The sequence below is a fragment of the Myotis lucifugus genome, unplaced genomic scaffold (genome assembly GCF_000147115.1).
Source record: "Myotis lucifugus unplaced genomic scaffold, Myoluc2.0 scaffold_160, whole genome shotgun sequence".
Lineage (NCBI taxonomy): Eukaryota > Metazoa > Chordata > Mammalia > Chiroptera > Vespertilionidae > Myotis > Myotis lucifugus.
Genome location: NW_005871208.1, coordinates 418471 through 430025, shown reverse-complemented (window position 1 = coordinate 430025; position 11555 = coordinate 418471). Strand labels below are relative to the sequence as shown.

At 44.9% G+C, this 11555-nt stretch overlaps 2 pseudogenes; both read right to left on the bottom strand.

The window, feature by feature from the left end:
- Positions 1 to 2506: 2506 nt before the first annotated feature.
- Positions 2507 to 3244, bottom strand: LOC102426306 (annotated as a pseudogene).
- Positions 3245 to 9604: 6360 nt separating this feature from the next.
- LOC102425994 lies at positions 9605 to 11320 on the bottom strand (annotated as a pseudogene).
- Between the last annotated feature and the right edge of the window lie 235 nt (positions 11321 to 11555).

The following is an 11555-nucleotide window of genomic DNA, read 5'->3' as shown; positions in this document are numbered from 1 at the left end:
CCCCTGTTGGGGCATGTATAGGAGGCAACTGATTGATGTATTTCTCTCATCCATATCTCTCTCTCTCTCTCTCTCTCTCTCTCTCTCTCTCTCTCTCTCCCCTCCCCTCTCTAAAATAAATTTAAAAACCAGGCAAAATATTTGAGCAGACACTTCACCAAAGATATATTAAAATACATGGTTATAAGAATGTGAAAAGATGCTCAATATCATTAGCCATTAGGGATATGCAAATTGAAATCATGAGATAACACTACATACCTATTGGTTTGGCCCAGTGGATAGAGCGTCGGCCTGCGGACTGAAGGGTCCCAGGTTCGATTCCGTCAAGAGCATGTACCTGGGTTTCGGGCACATCCCTAGTAGGAGATGTGCAGGAGGCAGCTGATCGATGTTTCTCTCTCATCGATGTTTGTAACTATCTCTCTCCCTTCCTCTCTGTAAAAAATCAATAAAATATATTTTTAAAAAATCTGAATGTTCAATGTCACTAATCATAAGGGAAATGCAAATCAAAACTACAATAAGATATTACCTCACACTTCAGAAACGGCTATGACCAAAAAAAAGACATTAAGTGTTAGCAAGGATGTGGAGAAATGTTGGAACCCTGGCACACTATTGCTGGGAATGCAAAAGGGTACAGCTGCAATGGAAAAATAGTATGGAGGTTCCTCAAAAAATTTAAAAAAGAACTACTGTATGATTTAGCAATCCCACTTCTGTGGGATTATAAACATTTTATTCTATCAAATGTTTGTATAATTTCAATATGAAAAAATTTTTACATACATTTGTTAAGGTCTCATTATAATCTGAGATGGATCAAAGAAAATCAGAGGTGAATGAAGAAAGCCCATGCTCCAAATGTGTATATACCCAAAGAAATTGAAATCAGGATCTCAAAGAGATATTAGCTCTCCCAGTGTTCATCACAGCACTATTCACAATAGCCAAAATTGGAAATGTCCATCAATAGATGAATTGATTTTTAAAATGGGGCACATGTTCTCTCTCTCTCTCTCTCTCTCTCTCTCTCTCTCTCTCTCTCTCTCATATTATTCAGCCTTTTCAAAGAAGGAAAATTTGCCTGGCTGGCTTAGCTCAGTGGTTGAGCACCGACCTATGAACCAGGAGGTCACGGTTCAATTCCTGGTCAGGACACATGCCCGGTTTGCAGGCTTAATCCCCAGTGCGGACATGCAGGAGGCAGCCAATCAATGATTCTCTCTCATCACTGATGTTTCTATCTATCTCTCTCTCCCTCTCCTTTTCTCTCTAAAATCAATAAAAATATATTTTAAAACATTTTAAAAATAAATAAAAGAGAAAAATATGACACAAGCTACAACATGAACGAACTTTGGTGACATTATGCTAAGTGAAATAATCCAGTCAAAGAGAGAGAAATCCTGCATGATTCTGCATATATGAGTTACCTGACATAGTCAAATTCACAGAATTCAAGTGGAGTGATAGTTGCCAGGGGCTGGGGGAGGGCAAAATGGGACGTTACTAATCAATGGGCATAGAGTTTCAGTTAAGTAAGATGAATAAACTCTAGAGATCCACTGTACAACCTTGAACCTATAGTCAACAATAATGTATCGCACATTTAAAATTTTGCTGCGGGTAAATCTCACATTGTATTCTTACCACAATAACATAAACTTTAAAAAAATTGACAATTCCAAATGCAAATGAGGATATGGAGCACCTGAACTCTCATATATTGCTGATGGGAATGTAAAATGGTACAACCACCTGATGAATGGATAAACAAACTATTATGTAACCAACGATGAAATACTACTCAGCAATAAAAAAGAACAAACTACTGATAGATGTAACAACATGGATTAAATCTCCACGGTATTGTGCTGAGTGAAAGAAGCCAATCTCAAAGAGTTACTGGTATATCCTGTAGTATAATTAATTCCATTTATATGACCTTCTAGAAAAGACAAAACCACAGGAATGGAGAACTGATCAGGGGTTGCCAGGGATTAGGAGTTAAAAAGAATCTGACTACAAAGGGGCAGCAGTGGGGAGCTTTTCGAGGTGAAGGAACTGTTCTCTGTCCTGATTGTGGTGGTGATTACATGAATCTATACATGTGTTAAGGTTCATGGAACTGTATACCAAAATTTCTTCAACTGTACTATTTGTAAATTTTAAAAATAGTAACAATAAAAGAAAAAATAACTAAAGCTGTTAAAAATAAAAGGAAAAATACAGTCGCTATGTATGAACTAGAACTTTAAAAGCTTTTCAAATATTAGTTCTATTGAACTTAGTCTTTGAAGGAGAGTATGCTATTTGATTACAGTTCCCTAACAGAAATATATTTCCAAATAGAAAAAAGAACACTGTTTGTCCCAGGGACACTGTGTATTGGCCTAAAGTCACAACTAGACTGCAGGGGTTCTGATACCTAAATTTTGGCCATAATAACGCTGATACTTGCTCAAAATGCAGACTAGCACCCTTTGAACTTTATACTGGATTTTTTTTTGACAGACAACTGTTTCGTTTTTATTTCATAATCATAAACTTAACTCTGTAATCCAGCTAGACTGGGAAGGGGTAGGGAAATTATGGAACCCAATAAACTGGCAAGAGCACAAAGATTATGGAACATTCCAAGCAAATCGGAGTGAATGGGTGCTCCCCTGAGCTACAGAAGGAATGGTCTGGTGGTTAAGATAAAACACAAGTCAAATGTATTAGAGTTGCCCACAGTCAGCAATGGTGAGCTTCTTGCTGGTCTTGCCGTTCCTGGACCCAAAGCGCTCCATGGCTGCTGCAATATCCATGCCTTCCGTCACCTGGCGAAGACCACATGCTTGCCATCCGACCACTCAGGCTTGGCCGTGCAGATGAGAAACTGGGAGCCGTTTGTGTTCGGTCCAGCATTTGCCATGGACAAGATGACAGGACCTGGATGTTTCAGCATGAAGTTCTCATCCTCAAATTTCTCCCCATGGATGGACTTGCCGCCTGTGCCATTGTGGCGTGTGAAGTCACCACCCCGGCACATAAATCCCGGAATAATTCTGTGAAAGCAGGAACCTTTATAACCAAATCCCTTCTCCCCAGTGCTCAGAGCACGGAAGTTTTCTGCCGTCTTTGGAACTTTGTCTGCAAACAGCTCGAAGGAGACGCGGCCCAGGGGCTCGCCGTTGGCGGCGATGTCGAAGTACACGGTGGGGTTCACCATGGCTGCTCACGGGCGGCTTCGGGGCGGCCGTGTCTGCAAAACCTATACTGGATTTTTATAATACCCCCAAAAGTCAGCATTCAGTTGCCACAAATAAGAGTTCTTACCAGGTTTTGTGATTAAACCATGGAAGAAATAAAAACAGCTAGAAAGACCTTGACAACTCAACATCGATAAACAGAATCAGTGCCTATAAGGAACTGATGTTTCTGGAATCCTGGCTAGAAAAGTGACACTTTTTTCTTGAAAATTTGCAACAGATTGCACTAATAAATGCATTTCTCTTAAAACAAACAAACAAAAAACAGAACACCGTTCTCTGAGCACTCCCTGGGCAAAAGCAGCGCTCAGAACAGAGCCCAAGCAGGGTATGTAAGTCACAGTGCCCTATATGGCTGCTATGCCTCATCCCTGGAAACCAGCAAGGTGGCCTGCTGAGGAGTGGGAAGCAGAAGATGTGGCAACTCCTACAACCTACTGGGGACAATATAAACCAAGGATTTACTAATGGTCAGGAAGAAGCATGTGGCTAGGAACAAAGCACATCAGCCCCCAAGGTCAGGTTGGATATAATCTGATTAAAATTAAACATGGAGCTCTAGCTGGTTTGGCTCAGTAGATAGAGCGTTGGTCTGCGGACTGAAGGGTATGGGTTCGATTCCAGTCAATGGCATGTACCTTGGTTGCAGGCTCTATCCCTGGCCTGGTTGGGGTGCATGTGGAAGGCAACCAATCGATGTGTCTCTCTCACATCAATGTTTCTCTCTCTGTGTCTCCCCCTCTCCCTTCCACTCTTTCTAAAAATCAATGGAAAATTTTCCCTCAGGTGAGGATTAATAAACAAAATGAAAAACACTCAAATCTAATAATGAGTCTCTGACAGCCACTCATCACACAGAATGGACTTATTTTCTTTGACCTAGAAAGCTTTTGAGCAATTTCTAATGCCAAGAGTCTACATTAAGATCCCAAAATAAAAGAAGTCTTACTCCTTTGGCACTTATGTCTGAAGTTTCCAGTATGAACCAGAAAAAGAAAAGGCCTTGTGAGGTAAGTGAAATACTCACATGATCATTCTACTTTGTTTCCCTTCTAGAGTTAACCACTCAATCTGTGCCTTTCTTGAGTCTTATACTCACTCTGTCTTTTCTGGAGACAAGAAACAAGAAATATTATAAAAAGAAGGAAAACAAAAAAATTTTTTGTTTAATCTATAAATAGTACTTGCACTAGACTATCTATATTAATAAAACAAAAGGCCATCATTCAGTTAAGTGGTCTTTATGAACTTCCCTCATCCAAGGCTATCTGAAGAATGCCTTCCCAAGGGGCTGTTGTTTAATGTTCTTAATCACTGTTACTGTGAGCACGCAAACTAGGAAGCAGGGACAAACTTACAATGTGATTGCACAGAGAACCTCCTAATGGGATTACTGTAAGGATGCTTTGTATCCCTAAATAGACTGCTAAATTTACTAACAGTTTGTACATGAACTCTGCCTGCTCTACTGGTTCCACACAAACCGTGGGGACTTCTGCCAACTGTCTAAGCACAGACTGTGGCAAATGCTAATGGAATTTGCATGAACTCAGTAACTTTAGTGGTGAGAAGGAGAAAAATATTAACAAATTAAATGAAATGTTTTATTGCATTACATTACTTTTCTCATTCTGTGATTTTTGTATGTATGTATTCTGATGTTCCAATCACCTTTTATTTTTTCTTATTCAATGATCTTTACTGACTACCAAAGGTTGGGACAGAACCCAAGTTCCCTGAGCTCAGCCTTTGCTCTAAATCCCCACTACACCAGGTGTACCGGTTAATAATGCGGATTTTGTAATCAAAGAAAACACGATCATTTCAAGAGAAACATCAGAAGTGCTTTATTCAAAGTAATGTCCATTGCTAGCTACACATTTCCCCCGTCTTTCAGGTAATTTGTGAATACCGTCCCAATAGAACTTTTCTTGTTTTGAGGCAAACCATTCAGAGACCCAATCTTCCACTTCTTCGTACGTTTTGGAGTGCTGCTCAGAAAGTGCATGTGCCATCGATCGGAACAAGTGGTAATCTGAAGGAGCAAGGACTGGTGAATACAGCGGGTGGATTAATACTTCCCAGGCAAGATCTTTTAATGTGTCTTTAACTGGTTTTGAAGTGTGTGATGGTGCATTATCATGAAGCAAAATTACTTTGCCGTGTCTTCTGGCCAATTCTGGTCGTTTATGATCAAAGCGTGGTTCAAATTGATTATTTGTTGTCGGTAGCGATCAGTATTAATCAGTATTAGATGCTCATAATACACCACACCTTCCTGATTCCACCAGACACAGAGCATTGTCTTCTTTCCGAAGCGATTTGGCCTTGCAGTTGATGTTGATGGTTGAACTGGATCAACCCATGATTTTGTGCATTTGGGATCCTCAAAATAAATCCACTTTTCATCGCCAGTCACAATTCGATGCAAAAAAGACTTTCTTTCATGCCACTGAAGCAACATTTTACTGATGACTTTTCAGTTTTCCATTTGTCTTTCGTTCAGTTGATGTGGCACCCATTTTCCTTCCTTTAAAATCAGCGTTTCTCAACCTGTGGGTCGCGAACCCTTTGGGGGTCAAACGACCCTTTCACAGGGGTCGCCTAAGACCATTGGAAAACACACATATAATTACATATTGTTTTTGTGATTAATCACTATGCTTTAATTATGTTCAATTTGTAACAATGAAAATACATCCTGCATATCAGATATTTACATTACCATTCATAACAGTAGCAAAATTACAGTCATGAAGTAGCAACGAAAATAATTTTATGGTTGGGGGTCACCACCACATGAGGAACTGTATTAAAGGGTCGCAGCATTAGGAAGGTTGAGAACCACTGCTTTAAAATCTTTCCCATTGCTTGTAAACTATCAGAAATTGTTTGCTGAGCAACGTTTAATCTTTCTGCAAGTTGTATTTGAGTTTGACACGCATCTTCATCCAATAATGCTTGTAATTGTTGGACTTCAAACTTTTTTGGTTGACCTGGACGTTCTTTGTCTTTCACATCGAAATCATCACTTTTAAAGCGTTTAAAGCAGCGTTCACAAGTATCTTGAGATGAAGCATGTTCACCATAAGCTTCCCGAAGCATACGATAACTTTTTCTTCAAAATAATGAATTAAAACTTCCTGCAAATGCTCTTTTTCTGGCACGAAATTCGACATTTTTAAGTGTAAAAATATCTATAATGTTAACACCTTCAGCAAATTTGACATACGAAGTTTTGAAGCTTGCTGTCAATACAGCAAAATAGCATACATATCTATCAACATGTGTGTAACTCCATTTATGGAAAAAAATCCACATTAGTAACCGGTACACCTGGGTATTTTGAAATTGCACATTACAGCCCATGTGTCCTGTACCCCAGCTTGGCCAAGGAAGTTCATTCAAGTCAAGTCTGTGTCCAAAGACTTGGACACATTTTGTGTCCAAAGCCCGATTCAGTACCCTAGAAGAAAGCAACAGCACTGGCTGATAAGGCTTTTCACTCTTTCTTTCTGCTTTCACATATTAGAATCCTCTCAGTTGCTATCCTTAATTCTCCCTGCAATTTCAAATACTATTGCTCTCATGAAGCACAGAGGATATAAGCAAATGATCAAAGAAAGAAAGCCAGGGAATTTCAGTAAAGACAAAACAGTCATCCATCAGGACTATGAAAAGGAGTATAATTTTTGTTTCTCTATACACTAAACTGAAGGTTAGTTGAAAATATCAAGAAAAAAATGAATTATGTGGCTGTAAATGGGTAGAATGAAAGACTCCAAAATAAGAAAAAGATAAAGATCCACAAAGATTAAGTAATCTTTATCAGTGAGAGGGCACAGAGAATAAAGAAGTTGGAAGATTTAGGTTTTCCTTAAAGAAATAACACTAGAAGCTCTGGGGGGGGAAACCCCTCTACAGAGAAAGGCTTAAAAATTAGAAATAAAGATAGCTTGCTAACCAAGACGCTCTGGATTAGACTGCCAACATGTATTACCGAGCATACGTCCCCAGATTTTCTAAATAGAATATTCTGTCTCTAAAACTTTAAAATAGCAAAATAATCTTTAACGATTCCTCCTTCCCCTTTCACCTTGTAAAGTCAATCACCAAGTCCTATTGAGTCATCCTATAAACTATTTCTTACATTAGAAAACTGTTACTTAAACACACACATCCATGTGACACACATACACGAAATTATATTATTTTCCTTCCTTCCCATCTTTTTCATTATTATCCTACTCCATGCCTTTGTCACCACACAGCTAGGCCAAATCAAAGAGCCCATTAGCTGGATGTTCATTCTAGTCCGTGCTATTAGACACTGCTGCCCAATCCCCCTATAACATTACAGCAGCTTTGATGATGTGGCATTCTGTACTCCCTCAGAAATCTTCCATGTTCTCCAGTGTCTCTAAGGATACATACAACTTCCCAAAAGCCTTAATATTTGGCAAACTATACCCTATCTATCTTTCCAGGCTTATCTGCCACTGGGGGATTCCACGGAAGCCCAACTGATTTGCTCACTGCTTCCTGAAAACACTCTGTACATTCTCACCTTCTCACTTTGGCTCACGCTGTTCTACCCAACCATTCTGTCAAGTCCAGCTCAAATCATACTTCTTCTATCAATCATACTAGCTTGAAGTTCTTGCCTTTCTAAAAAATCAATTATTTTCTATACCACTTATGTGGCAATTAAACCCTGTTCAATTGCTATCATGAACCATTATGAAAACTTCTACTTATTAAGCATTTTGTGTTTATAATTTATTTCACCAAATAAGTTCCTAAAATATAAGGTTTATCTTTTCTGTATCTTTCAATGCTTGTCACAATGTCTCACCTTTAGTTGTTGCTCACTAAGTATTTGTTGGTTGTGTGTGGTCAGGATGGGTGATTTATAGTTCCCCAATGAAAGCAATAATTCTATGTATGTAGTGAGACTGATAGCTCTTAAGGTCATGTCTTCCTCTATACTTTTATTTTCATAGATAATTTTCAAATGGAAATCCTAAAAAGCAATGTATGTAGTACAAAAGGACTCCTTTGACCCAAACTAACTTTTTACTTTAAATAAGCTAAGAAATTAGGATATATATTTCACTACGAAAAATAAAACACAGAGGAATTATCTATGTCTATCTATGTAGTTCTGTTTAGTTCCAGAGAATAAAACAAGGCCCAATAGGTAGAAATTATAGGAAAGCAGATTTCACTCATTATAAGGAATAACTTCTAACAGTTAGAATTATCCTACGATAGAACCAGGGCCTCAGGAGGTGGGGACTCCCTGTCACCTAATTGTTCAAGCAGAGGCTAGGCATCCAGACACTAGAAATGTTGAAAAGGAAACTCAGCCCTATCTCCCTCCGATATCAGCCAGGCAATCCCTCTACAGCATGTGGGGTTCTGGAAGGTGTGAAAGACGACTGGGGTGTGCAGACAACACCCTGGACACAGGACTGCTGACAGCCAGGGGGTGCTCTAGGCATGGGGAGGGTGGTAGATAAAGAGTCAGATGGGCCTGGCTGGTGTGGCTCAGTGATTGAGTGTTGACCTATGAACCATGAGGTCACAGTTAGGTTCCAGGTCAGGGCACATGCCCAGATTGCAGGCTCGATCCCCAGTAGGGGGCCTGCAGGAGGCAGCCCATCAATGATTCTCTCTCATCACTGATGCTTCCATCTCTCTCTCTCTCCCTCTCCATTCCTCTCTGAAATCAATAAAAATATATATTTCTTTTTAAAAAATCAAATGGGGTGACCTGTGCAGAAACCAGAACTGACCTCTAGGAAGGAAGGGGAAGCCAAGACTAACAGTAGATGGGTCTCTCCAAGACTGGGTGCCAACGCAGGGGCAGGTGGGAGGGCTGGGGTGGGGCAGGTCTGAGCAGCTTGGCTTCACCTCCCAGGACTGCCTAACAAGTCCAACAGGTTCCCCAGCTATATCCAGCTGGTCCACTTTGCTTCCCAAGCGCTCTTTACTACGGACTGTACCACACCTACTTCCAAAAACAAGCCGAAGGAACTCAAAATAAAAGGCAGGGACATTAAGGCGTTAACACCAGAGAAGGGTCATCCTGTCCACTGGAAGCCCCTCCAGCGGAGGAAAGACACGAAGGGGTGGGTACAGGTGCTATTGCTACTTTTCCAGGGCACAGGACAGTGAGGAGGGAACCTCAGCAAACCACAGCTGGAGGCCGGGTCCCTGTGCTCTGCAGGGGGTTCCCTGGCCTAAGGCGTGGAGGCTGGCCTCCCTCTCTAACAGGGCCTGCCTCTCCAGCCCTCCCTACACAACAGCAGCACAGGCCCTGCGGCCCCACTGCATCGCTTCCTCCAGAATGATGCCCCTGCCCTCAGATATCATGCTTCTTCTGATGGGTCAGGAGCTTCCCCTCATCGTCAAAGGTCTGACCACAGATGGCACAGCAGAAGGCGCCGTCCCGGATGTGGCTCTTGGGGTGGGTGATGAGATTGGACTTCCGGCTGAAGCTCTTGTTGCCGTCGGGGCAGGGGCAGGCGTAGGGGCGCTCGCCGGTGTGGATGCACCGGTGGGCTGCCCGGTAGGGCTTGTGGGGGAAAGCCTTGCCAGAGTCTGCCCAGAGGAAGGGCCGCTCGGGTGCGTGGTCACGGTGGGCTGCCAGGTGGCTCCCCTGGGAGAAGCGGCGCCCACACTCCTCACAGGCAAAGGGCCGCTCCCCTGAGTGGACCCGAGAGTGGGCCACCAAGTGGGGCTTCTTGCCGAAGTTCTTCCCGCACTCGGCGCAGATGAAGGGCCGCTCCCCGTGTGCTGCCGCTGGTGGGCCCGCAGGAAGCGCTCCAGCTGGAAGCTCCTGCCACAGTCATCGCGGCTGTAGAGAGATGGGGGGCTTCTGTCTGGTCCCGGGGGCCCTCTCCTGGGGCCTCCAGCAGAGGCTCGGGGGTAGGCTCCTGGGCAGGTCTCGGTGGAGCCTGTGCGGTGGGCTCTGCTGAGGATTCCAGGGGACCAGCTGAAAGCGGGGTGCTTCCTGCGCTGGGGGCGCTCTGGGTGGACCCTTCAGATGCTTGTGGATCTTGCTGAGACAGAGGTTGGGTTTGTGGCAGAAGCAGCGCCTGCACTCAGTGCACGGGTAGGGCTTCTCACCAGTGTGGGTGCGCCGGTGTGAGGTCCGGTAAGCTTATTGGTGAAGCGCTCCCTGCAACCAGGGCACTGGTGGGGCCGCTCACCCGTGTGCACGCGGGGGTGGGCAATCAAGTTGGGTTTGTGCCTGAAGCGCTTGCCACAGCAGGCACACGGAAAGGGACGGTCAACGGCATCTCCACCCGGCCGGGGGGCAGTCACTGGCGGGCGGCCCCTGGGCCGAGGCCCAAGAGCCTTGGCTGCTGCCTCCTTCAGGGCCTCGGCTACATGAACCCGTTTGTGAGCAACTAGCTGGTCCCATTGGGCAAAGCTCCTGCCACAGCTGCCACATACGAATGGCCGAGCCTCAGGCGTAGGGGGATGGCACCTCCGCAGATGCGCTCGAAGCTGCTTTCGTCGCCAGAAGCGTCTCTCACACTCAGGGCAGGCGAGGGGCCGCCTGGCAGCCGAGTGGGCAAGCAGGTGCAGACCAGGGGCACCCAGCCTCAGAAGCTCTGCTTGCAGAGGTGGCAGGAGAGCCCAGGTCTGGAGTGGCAGCCGCATGGACCTGGCAGCGCAGTGCCAAGAAGGGGGCGTATCGACAGCAATGGCCACATTCCGGGCAGGCCAGGGGCAGCCGGGCCTGGGCCTGGCCGTGTCGGGCATGAAGCCACAGGGCCACCCAGCCGGGGAAGTGCCTGCGACAGTGGGCCCCGCGACAGACCCGACCTGGAGCTTGGCTGCCTGACTGGGCCACCGAGGAACCCTGCAACCTCAGCCCGTGGGGCTCCTTCTCCAGGGTCTGGGACAACTCCTGGGAGGGCCCAGAAAGGAGCTGGGCTGGGCCGAGCCCATGGCCGGGGGGGCCCCTGCAGCGTCGTTCCAGCATCGGTTCTTCCTCTGCCTGGAGACTGTGGAGCTGGAGATGAGGTTTCTTTCCAGCTCCTGCTGGGGATGCTCCTGGAGATACTTCTGCGGCTGTAGCGCCTGCTTCGGCCCACACTCTGGTAGCCCCCAGATGTCAGAGAAAACTCTCCCACCGGCTGCGTGGAAGCCCGTTGCGCATCCATGAGGCCAGAAAGCCGGAGCCGGGAGCCGCAGCGACAGCAGCAGCAGGTTCGAGCTCACCACTGCCAGGCCCGTGCCCACACACCCTCCTACCTGCCCCCCCCCACCCCCGCCTCC